Genomic DNA, 12,344 nt, shown 5'->3' on the forward strand with positions numbered 1-12,344 from the left:
GTCGTAACTGCCCTTTCTCATCACGTCTGCTGTGCAGCGAGCTACGTTAATTTAAGTATTAACTGTATTTTTCTTACTTGTCACTTCTTCTTCCATGTGTTTTTGCTTTTAGGAAGCTTTAATTGTTGAGTGCTAGTAATAGTGTTCCATAGATTTCGTGTTTGTTTTGAATACAGTCAGACAGAGTCCCTTTAGTCAGCCATAGTGCCAGTAGTGCTAGTGTTTGTTTTGAATACAGTCCAGAGACAGGTAGTGCTACTTTCATTGTTTTCTACAAGAAGTGTCTAGTAAACACAGTTTAGTCAACTATCAGCTGCCTTTAGTGAATTAGCAGTCTAGTTAAAAGTTGATTAACTCTCTACAGTAAATTGATTTCTTAGGACGGATAGGATGTGTGACTGCTGTGTACGGACGCAGGAGGAGCTGGCCACTGTTCGCGAACAGCTGAACGTGTTGATGGCCACGGTCAGCCGTCTTCAGGCTGCTGCCTCGGATTGTAGTGGCAGTGGGGAGTCTGGTGAGTCGCATGGTACACCCCAGGTGTTACATGCTTCACCCACTGTCCCTGCTGTCGAGACATCTTCACGGGTACCGGGTGTGGTTGGGCCACCCTCTCCCCAAGGGGAGTGGCAGGTTCAGCGGCGTTCGTGGTGCACGAGGTGGAGGGTCAATGTGGAGGCTGGCCATGTGGCATCGTCTGCTCTGCCTGTGGGTGGACATGTGGCCGCTCCTTCAGCAAGGTCTGAGCAGGCACATGGGGGGAGGGGTTTATTAGTTATTGGGGGCTCCAATGTTAGGCAGGTGATGGAGCCCCTTAGGGAAATAGCGGAAAGGTCAGGGAAGAAGAAGGCCAGTGTTCACTCTGCCTGCTTGCCGGGGGGTCTCATCCGAGATGTGGAGGAGGCCCTGCCGGCGGCGATAGAGAGCACTGGGTGCACCCGACTGCAAATTGTTCCTCATGTCAGTACCAATGACTCCTGCCGTCTGGGCTTAGAGGTCATCCTCAGTTCATACAGGCTGTTGGCGGAGTTGGTGAAGGCGGAAAGCCTCGCTCACGGGGTGGAATCTGAGCTAACTTTTTGTAGCATCGTTCCCAGAACCAATCGTGGTCCTCTGGTTTGGAGCCGAGTGGAAGGCTTAAACCAGAGGCTCAGATGATTCTGCGGAGATCTGGGGTGAAAATTTCTCGACCTCCGCTATCGGGTCGAGAAATGTAGGGTCCCCCTGAACAGGTCAGGCGTGCACTACACGCAGGAAGCGCCTAATAGGGTAGCGGAGTACATGTTGAGTGCACATGTGGGTTTTTTAGGTTAGAGAATTCCCTCCCTAGGCCCGACAAGATGCCTCCTGAGATGTGGCAAGGTAGGAGTAGGCAAAATGCAACAGGGAATAACAATATTAATGTGCTAATAGTAAACTGCAGGAGCGTCTATAATAAACGGTCACAATGCCCACATAGTATTAGGGACAGAAAGTTGGCTGAAACCAGATGTAAACACTAATGAAACTCTAAACTCAGATTGGAATGTATACCACAGAGACAGGCTGGACAATGAACGGGGAGGCGTTTTTATAGCGATAAGAAGTGCAATACTATCAAAGGAAATTGATGGAGATCCGAAATGTGAAATAATTTGGGTGAAGGTCAAGGTTAAAGCAGGCTCAGACATGGTAATTGGATGTCTCTATAGGCCCCCTGGCTCAGCAGCTGTTGTGGCTGAGCACCTGAAGGATAATTTGGAAAATATTTGGATATGGACTGGGAGGATCAAACATTCATAACGGGTGGCAGGGACAAAGAATCCAGTGAAATTTTTTTAAGTGCTTTATCTGAAAACTACATTGAGCAGTTAAACAGAGGACCAACTTGTGGCGATAACATATTAGACCTTCTGGTGACAAACAGACCCGAACTATTTGAAACAGTTAATGCAGAACAAGGAATCAGCAATCATAAAGCGGTTACTGCATCAATGATTTCAGCCGTGAATAGAAATATTAAAAAAGGTAGGAAGATTTTTCTGTTTAGCAAAAGTGACAAAAAGCATATTTCAGAGTACCTCATGGCTCAGCACAAAAGTTTTGTCTCAAGTGCAGATAGTGTTGAGGATCAGTGGACAAAGTTCAAAACCATCGTACAATATGCGTTAGATGAGTATGTGCCAAGCAAGATCGTAAGAGATGGAAAAGAGCCACCGCGGTACAACAACCGAGTTAGAAAACTGCTGTGGAAGCAAAGGGAACTTCACAGCAAACATAAAAATAGCCAAAGCCTTGCAGACAAACAAAAATTACGCGAAGTGAAATGTAGTGTGAGGAGGGCTATGCGAGAGGTGTTCAATGAATTTGAAAGCAAAGTTCTATGTACTGACTTGGCACAAAATCCTAAGAAATTTTGGTCTTATGTCAAAGCGGTAGGTGGATCAAAACAAAATGTCCAGACCTCTGTGACCAAAATGGTACTGAAACAGGGGATGACAGAATAAAGGCAGAAATACTAAATGTCTTTTCCAAAGCTGTTTCACAGAGGAAGACTGCACTGTAGTTCCTTCTCTAGATTGTCGCACAGATGACAAAATGGTAGAAATCGAAATAGACGACAGAGAGAGAGAGAGAGAGAGAGAGAGAGAGAGAGAGAGAGAGAGAGAGAGAGAGGAACAATGAAAATCGCTCAAAAGAGGAAAGGCCGCTGGACCTGATGGGATACCAGTTCGATTTTACACAGAGTACGCGAAGGAACTTGCCCCCCTACTTGCAGCGGTGTACCGTAGGTCTCTAGAGGAGCGTAGCGTTCCAAAGGATTGGAAAAGGGCACAGGTCATCCCCATTTTCAAGAAGGGACATTGAACAGATGTGCAGAACTGTAGACCTATATCTCTAACGTCTATCAGTTGTAGAATTTTGGAACACGTATTATGTTCGAGTATAATGACTTTTCTGGAGACTAGAAATCTACTCTGTAGGAATCAGCATGGGTTTCGTAAAAGACGATCATGTGAAACCCAGGTCGCGCTATTCGTCCACGAGACTCAAAGGGCCATAGACACGGGTTCCCAGGTAGATGCCGTGTTTCTTGACTTCCGCAAGGCGTTCGATACAGTTCCCCACAGTCGTTTAATGAACAAAGTAAGAGCATATGGACTATAAGACCAATTGTGTGATTGGATTGAAGAGTTCCTAGATAACAGAACGCAGCATGTCATTCTCAATGGAGAGAAGTCTTCCGAAGTAAGAGTCATTTCAGGTGTGCCGCAGGGGAGTGTCATAGGACCGTTGCTATTCACAATATACATAAATGACCTTGTGGATGACATCGGAAGTTCACTGGGGCTTTTTGCGGATGATGCTGTGATATATCGAGAGGTTGTAACAATGGAAAATTGTACTGAAATGCAGGAGGGTCTGCAGCGAATTGACGCATGGTGCAGGGAACGGCAATTGAAACTCAATGTAGAGAAGTGTAATGTACTGCGAATACACAGAAAGAAAGATCCCTTATCATTTAGCTACAATATAGCAGATCAGCAACTGGAAGCAGTTAATTCCATAAATTATCTGAGAGTAGGCATTAGGAGTGATTTAAAATGGAATGATCATATAAAGTTGATCGTCGGTAAATCAGATGCCAGACTGAGTTTCATTGGAAGAATCCTAAGGAAATGCTTGTTCGCCCACTGCTTGAATACTGCTCAGCAGTGTGGGATCTGTACCAGATAGGGTTGATAGAAGAGATAGAGAAGATCCAACGGAGAGCAGCGCGCTTCGTTACAAGATCATTTAGTAATTGCGAAAGCGTTACGGAGATGATAGATAAACTCCAGTGGAAGACTCTGCAGGAGAGACGCTCAGTAGCTCGGTACAGGCTTTTGTTGAAGTTTCGAGAACATACCTTAACCAAGGAGTCAAGCAGTATATTGCTCCCTCCTATGTATACCTCGCGAAGAGACTGAGGATAAAATCAGAGAGATTAGAGCCCACAAAGAGGCATACTGACAATCCTCCTTTCCACGAACAATACGAGACTGAAATAGAAGGGAGAACTGATAGAGGTACCCAAGGTACCCTCTGCTGCACACCGTCAGGTGGCTTTCGGAGTATGGATGTAGGTGTAGATGTAGATTCCTCAAGGCATTTGTGGTGTGAAGTAAAGTGTGAAGTCTTGAATTATTATTATTATTATTATTATTATTATTATTATTATTATGAAGAGGAGGAGGAGGAGGATCCAAATATTATGTGTATTGAAGTAGTTGTTGAAGATGTGATCCAGTGGAGCACAACTGGGAACATGTCATTTCACTAAGCAGTATTGTATGTAGGAATCATAACTAATTAGATGTCTATGTAGTAGTGAAGGGAGACGAAAATTTAATAGTCATGGGTGACTGGAATTTGAGAGTAGGAAAAGGGAGAGAAGGAAACATAGTAGGCGAATATGGATTGGGGGTAAGAAATGAAAGAGGAAGCCGTCTGGTAGAATTTTGCACAGAGCATAACTTAATCATAGCTAACACTTGGTTCAAGAATCATAAAAGAAGGTTGTATACATGGATTAATCCTGGAGATACTAGTAGGTATCAGATACATTATATAATGGGAAGACAGAGATTTAGGAACCAGGTTTTAAATTGTAAGACATTTCCAGGGGCAGATGTGGACTCTGACCAAAATCTATTGGTTATGAACTGTAGATTAAAACTGAAGAAACAGCTAAAAAGTTGGGAGTTTAAGGAATCTGGATACACTGACAGAACAAGAGTTTCAGGGAGAGCATAAGGGAACAATTGACAGGAATGGGGGAAAGAAATACAGTAGAAGAAGAATGGGTAGCTTTGAGGGATGAAGTAGTGAAGGCAGCAGAGGATCAAGTAGGTAAAAAGACAAGGGCTAGTAGAAATCCTTGGATAACAGAAGAAATATTGAATTTAATTGATGAAAGGAGAAAATATAAAAATGCAGTAAATGAAGCAGGAAAAAAGGAATACAAACGTCTCAAAAATGAGATCGACAGGAAGTGCAAAATGGCTAAGCAGGCATGGCTAGAGGACAAATGTAAGAATGTAGAGGCTTATCTCACTAGGGGTAAGATAGATACTGCCTACAGAAAAATTACAGAGACCTTTGGAGAAAAGAGAACCACTTGTATGAATATCAAGAGCTTAGATGGAAACCCAGTTTTAAGCAAAGAAGGGAAAGCAGAAAGGTGGAAGGAGTATATAGAGGGTCTATACAAGGGCGATGTACTTGAGGACAATATTATGGAAATGGGAGAGGACATAGATGAAGATGAAATGGGAGACATGATACTGCGTGAAGAGTTTGACACAGCACTGAAAGACCTGAGTCGAAACAAGGCCCCGGGAGTAGACAACATTCCATTAGAACTACTGACGGCCTTGGGAGAGCCAGTCCTGACAAAACTCTACCATCTGGTGAGCAAGATGTATGAGACAGGCGAAATACCCTCAGACTTCAAGAAGAATATAATAATTCCAATCCCAAAGAAAGCAGGTGTTGACAGATGTGAAAATTATCGAACTATCAGTTTAATAAGTCATGGCTGCAAAATACTAACGCGAATTCTTTACAGACGAATGGAAAAACTGGTAGAAGCCGACCTCGGGGAAGATCAGTTTGAATTCCGTAGAAATGTTGGAACACCTGAGGCAATACAGACCTTACGCCATATCTTAGAAGAAAGATTAAGGAAAGGCAAACCTATGTTTCTAGCACTTGTAGACTAAGAGAAAGCTTTCACAATGTTGACTGGAATACTCTCTTTCAAATTCTTAAGATGGTAGGGGTAAAATACAGGGAGCAAAAGGCTATTTACAATTTGTATAGAAACCAGATGGCAGTTATAAGAGTCGAGGGACATGAAAGGGAAGCAGTGGTTGGGAAGGGAGTGAGACAGGTTTGTAGTGTTTCCCCGATGTTATTCTACCTCTATATTGAGCAAGCAGTAAAGGAAACAAAGGAAAAGTTCGGAGTAGGTATTAAAATCCATGGAGAAGAAATAAAAACTTTGAGGTTCGCCGATGACATTGTAATTCTGTCAGAGACAGCAAAGGACTTGGAAGAGCAGTTGAACAGAATGGACAGTGTCTTGAAAGGAGGATATAAGATGAACATCAACAAAAGCAAAACAAGGATAATGGAATGTAGTCGAATTAAGTCTGGTGATGCTGAGGGAATTAGATTAGGAAATGAGACACTTAAAGTAGTAAATGAGTTTTGCTATTTGGGGAGCAAATTAACTGATGATGGTCGAAGTAGAGAGGATATAAAATGCAGACTGGCAATGGCAAGGAAAGCGTTTCTGAAGAAGAGAAATTTGTTAACATTTAGTATAGATTTAAGTGACAGGAAGTCGTTTCTGAAAGTATTTGTAGGGAGTGTAGCCATGTATGGAAGTGAAACTTGGACTTTAAATAGTTTGGACAATAAAGAGAATAGTAGTTGTTGTTGTGGTCTTTAGTCCTGAGACCGGTTTGATGCAGCTCTCCATGCTGCTCTATCCTGTGCAAGCTTCTTCATCTCCCAGTACCCACTGCAACCTACATCCTTCTGAATCTGCTTAGTGTATTGATCTCTTGGTCTCCCTCTACGATTTTTACCCTCCACGCTGCCCTCCAATGCTAAATTTGAATAGAAGCTTTCGAAATGTGATGCTACAGAAGAATGCTGAAGATTAGATGGGTAGATCACATAACTAATGAGGAGGTATTGAATAGAATTGGGGAGAAGAGGAGTTTGTGGCACAACTTGACCAGAAGAAGGGATCGGTTGGTAGGACATGTTCTGAAGCATCAGGGGATCACAAATTTCGCATTGGAGGGCAGTGTGGAGGGTAAAAATCGTAGAGGGAGACCAAGAGATGAATACACTAAGCAGATTCAGAAGGATGTAGGTTGCAGTAAGTACTGGGAGATGAAGAAGCTTGCACAGGATAGAGTATCATGGAGAGCTGCATCAAACCAGTCTCAGGACTGAAGACCACAACAGCAACATGTGTAAAAATGACCATTGCTAAACTGCAACCAGCAACGAACTTTATTGCCCGGTTACTGAAATTGATGCACACCCCAGCAGCCATAACCAGTATAAAATATACTTACATATTATTCCTACCTGGATCCTCTTTCCTCTGCCCCATTCTGTGGAACTGCCATCATCATCTCTGAACGTAACTACTGAACTATTTTTATCACTTTTCCTCATCAGGTCCTGATGGAATCCCTATCAGATTCTAAACAGAATTTGCAGCTGAGTTGGCCCCTCTTTCAACGATAATATACTGTAGATCCCTCAATCAAAAACTGTGCCTAGTAGTTGGAAGAAAGGGCAGGTCACACCCAGCTACAAGAAGGGCAGCAGAAGTTAACCACAAAACTATCATCTAACACCATCAACATCCATCAGTTGCAGAATCATATAACATATTTCTAGCTCAAATATAATGAGGTATCTCAAATAAAATGATACCTAAGCAAATCAGCATTCATCACATGAAACCCATCACGTGCTTTTCTCATGTGACAGCCAAAAAGCCATGGATCACGGCAATCAGATAACGCAGTATTTCTTGACTTATTAAAAGCATTTGACTCCATACTACACCAGCACTTATTAATGATACTACAATAATAATGTGTATTAAAACAAAGTGTACGATGCAATTGAGGATTTCTGGTAGGGAGGACGTAGCATGTTAGTTAGGATGGAGAGTCATTGACAGCCATAGAAGTAACATCAGGTATGCCCCAGCAGATTGTGTTAGAACCCTTGATGCTCATTATTTTATATTAATGACCTGGTAAGCATTAATTAACCCTTTGAATGCTGTGGGCAAGTTAACTCGTCATGCTGCACTGCTTCGCAGGTTCTGAGGATGCGTGTAAATGGAGCATCTGGGCTTTCCGTAAGTGCTGTCGATGTGTCAATGTGTGCTGTTCTGCCAACCCTCTCACTGCTGTGAATGAGTTACTTCCATATTTCGATGAATTAAAATAGTTTCAAGTATTTATAATACAACATATGTGCCTCTTTGCATACTGTCATTTCCAAAGAACCATGTTTCAGTATATTGAACCGATTACGAAATATGATGGCTGTTATGGCCATTATTCCCAATGCGCAAAGATGGAACTGTCCGCCAGCTATAAAAACCAATAACTAGAGAACAAGGTGAGATTTCGTTCTGCTCTTAATTTTACATAAAATTTCAATATTTTATCTACATTTCATAAACATCGATGTATGAGCATTTTTACCTCTGTAGGGTTTTGTAATTTCATCCAATGCTTTACTTGAGTTGATGCAGCACAGTAACCATGATAAATAACAAAAAGAAATTCAGTCCTCTATCAAGAGAAGATATCACAGACACTGAGACATGCAAAAATCAAATATTTTCACTGAATAGTTTTCTTAAAATCAGATGATAAGTGTTTCATAGCGGCCAGAACACTATCTCTCAGCACAGGTAGCAGCATTGGGAAGCAGTACCGCAACAACAAAGCTGCAGTCAGCACGGAATGCTGAGAACACATCTGTAAAGTCAAAGGGTTAGTGGCAACTTAGCAGATACAGTTATCTTCTTCCACTGAAGATATTGTCCACAGAGATAGCCACAGTGGTGTGACTGTTAAGGTTCTCTCTATATGATAGGTTGATAATGCTTTTGGGTTCCTAGCTCACTTGACAGTTACATTTGGCACACAATATTTATTTCTACAGACCTAATCATCTTCAGGTACTCCAAGCTATCATCTTGCATGAGCAGGTGCTCACCGTCTTGACTTCAACCAAATTGTGAGGAACTGTTGGTGTCATGTGTGTATAGCCAAATTCAACTCTATATGCTTGCTACATCCTTTTATGCACATTTATTTTTCTGCTCCCATTCCATTATTTCATAAAACATACATTTTCTCTATGTTTTCAAGCTCTGAAATGAACAGTGATATCTTTACAAACCAAGTGCCAAATACCATGCCTTCCTAATGCAAAACCTCTGTTCCTGTTTGTAACTTTCTTAACACCTTTGTTTCAATAAACTCCTTAATTACCTGAAACAGAATACCTGTCTTGCCACATCTTTCTACACCAATCAGTGCTGGACAACAGCAGCTTCCTTTAGGCGTGTCACTGATGTTGCTTGCATCGCTCTGCAATTGTTCTGATCATCTGTCTGTGAATCAAATGCCATGTTTGCATCATACACAACCCATTTTTTGAGGACTGGATTACCTTTAATGTTGCAGCAATGCTTCCATCTTCATAAGTGAGAGTGATACACATTGGATGCAATATTTCTTTAGGACTCTACCAATTTTCCAAAGATTAGACTAGTGCAGGGCTTGAAGGTGACCCTTGACTTTTTTGCTGCTCTCGGTCTCACTCTCTTCTTTGACTGTTTGTTGTGGTACAAATAGACTCTCCACTTGTCATCTGTTTGGTAATACTGCTGGGCATACAAATGGAAGTTACTGCAGGTCAACAAGATGAACTTTCTTAGTGGGAAAATATAAGGCTACACAGTGGTGGTCTCTTATTCAGTTGCTATTATCCAACTTTACTTCCACAAGTGAACTCTGGCTGCCATGGCTGTTTACCTGAACTGATTTAGACTTGGTTTGCCAAACAGTAGAGCCTGGACTTGAGAACTTGAACTGTCTCTGGATCATGTGTCTGAATTACTCATCATCTCATATATGTAAAAGTTAAGCCAAGCAAAATGAGAGTCAGTATGGCACTAGGAACTCATAGTTACCTGACATCTTCCATGCCAATATTGTCTTACATGCTGCAACAACTGTTCCACTGTGAATCGCCACTCCTGTATGGCTTTCATATGACTCAATAAGTGGTCCAGTCTGGGTTCCCACGTGTCATTAGACTGTCATAGTGGCTAGTAAATGAAATGTAGGTACCATAACATCACACTTAGTTCCTTTGATCAACAACCCACTACCTCGGAAATCTAAATGCCTTGCTGTCTTGAGTTTCCCTTGCTCACAGCAACAAACCACCACTACTACTACATCGTCATATACTGAACATATCCAATGTCCTTTTCTCCAAAAATATGGTTTTGGTTTGATTACCTCTTATGGACATTGACACCCCTCTGCTCCACCTCTGAGCAATTGCTCAATACTTGTACTCTCACCCACTGCCACTTCATGTGCTTGGCATAAGGTGATCACTCTGCTGAAGCTCACCCCTGATCATTACCACATGTCTACCCCTGTATTATGCCTTCTTCTCTCACTTGTGCAAACTTTCCAACTGCCACTAACTTCACCACATAGGTGTGTATCATGTAACATCTAATAATGCATGCATGCTTACTACCAGCATCCTCATTGATACATATAACTTTGCTTTATCTGTGACCACATCCACTGTCACACTATGGTGGTAGAACAGCAAGGTCTGGCTACCCGGCTCTGCGACTAACTGTAATTCTGGTGGTAATACCCTTTGCGAAAACTAATATTCCTCTCCTCTGGCCCTTTCTGAATATGCAACCTGAGGACAGGGCCCATTATCACCTAACCTTCCCCAGAAGCGCATCGTCTCCAATGGCAAATCTCAACAGACTACCGATATATCCTTCTCTAACAAAATATACAACCTGATCTGAAAGGACATAAACAACCTATACTACATATGTGAAAAAAGTACCTAAGATCACAAAAATACATTACATATTGTTTATTTCCTTGGCCTTAACAAATATTGAGCATGAGGTACCTGGACCACCTCCTCCTGTTGTTCACCCCTCATCCCTTCTACTCTGGCTCCTTCTTCACTTTCAATTCTATCTCCTTTGGAATCATTTCTTGCGTATCCTTGAATGGCCATAGATGTCCAACATGCACAATTGTTGACCTTGCTGGTAACTGTAATAGCTGTAGCTTTACATTAGCTGATGAAGTGGTCTCAATCACGTGGTAAGGGCCCTAGAACAGTATTACAAATTTATTCATTTTCCCTTCAGAGTATATAGACTTGATAACATCGCTCAGTTCACTGAACTTTCTTGCTTCTCCAAAGTCTTACTATGCGCTCGTTGGACCTTTCTCAAAACTTCCTTCACTTTTCTTGCGAATTCTCCAACTGACTCCTTGTTCCTGCCTCCTTTCTCTACAATCGTGGCAAATGGTGAGGGCATCTTTTTCCCGTATGCCACCTCAAATAGTGACAACCTTTGCTAGTGTGTACTTGGGAATTATACGCACTCATTACAAGGGATAAATTTGTGTCCCAATCTGAATGGTGTGCACTCACATCACAACCAAGTATCTATCCAACTGCCTAATGAACTCATTCCATCCTTCCATTGGCCTCAGGATGAAGTGGACTTGTTCTTAACTTTTCTGGACTTGCTCTTTTCTTTCTCTTAATAACCAAAAGAACTTTTTCATCAGGTCTGACAAAGTTTGTCCCCTGTTCCGTAATTACTGTTCCCGGCACTACAAACTTCCGTATCCAACTTTTCACTGACACCTGTGCGACTGACTGCATGTTGGCCTATGTAATGAAAAAAACTGTCTATTATGGCCAGTACAAAATGGTTACCCACTGCTGTTCAGATGAATGGTCCTACCACATCCACCCCTATGAAATTAAACATTCCACTGCCTCTTGCAACCTTTGCAACAGTACCAGCCTACTTTCAATTCAAATCTGCACGTTGCGCATACTCTACATGATTTCTAAAATATTTATATTCCTCATCAGAACTGATGCGGAATGTAAACGATATGGCAAGCACAACCAGTTCGGCATGCATGACAGATTATTGTTAGAGCAACGCTGCCACCTAGTTTTGTGTTAAACTTGAGGACTCCATGAGTGTGTCCACTGAAAAGTTGATACAGGCCTACAGGGAACATCACTTACGAAGAGCACCAGCTTTTGCTGGCACAAATCATTTTTGGAAGGCCAAGAACACATTGAAGGTGAATTTCACTCACAGAGACCTTAAACTTCAAAAAGTCAAATGTGTATGCTCTTCTGAGATCAGACTGATGTTTAACACCAACTGATTTTTTTACAAAGATATCCTTGAAAGGCTCAAGAAATAGGTGACTCAAGTGAGATGACCAGACACTGCAGACAAGTGGAAGCTGCATCATGACAACACTCCACATCACATGGCCACTTCCATCATGGAATTTGTGGTCTCAAAAGGCATGCCTGTTGTACCAGAGCCCTCTATTCATCTGATCTCAGTCCTTGTGACTTTTTTTCTTTTCCTGAAATTGAAAAATGTCTTACAAGAACATCGCTGAAAGGACGATTGTGTCGCAAGATACACCAGACACTGGCAC

General features: G+C 42.0%; 1 protein-coding gene across 3 annotated transcripts in view; it reads right to left on the reverse strand.

Annotated features, from left to right (window-relative positions):
* The window catches only part of LOC124795484 (zeta-crystallin-like), a 155,060-nt gene that overhangs the window by 25,114 nt on the left and 117,602 nt on the right, over positions 1-12,344 (reverse strand). The window lies entirely within an intron of this gene.

This window comes from Schistocerca piceifrons, chromosome 4 (assembly GCF_021461385.2).
Source record: "Schistocerca piceifrons isolate TAMUIC-IGC-003096 chromosome 4, iqSchPice1.1, whole genome shotgun sequence".
Taxonomy (NCBI): Eukaryota; Metazoa; Arthropoda; class Insecta; order Orthoptera; family Acrididae; genus Schistocerca; species Schistocerca piceifrons.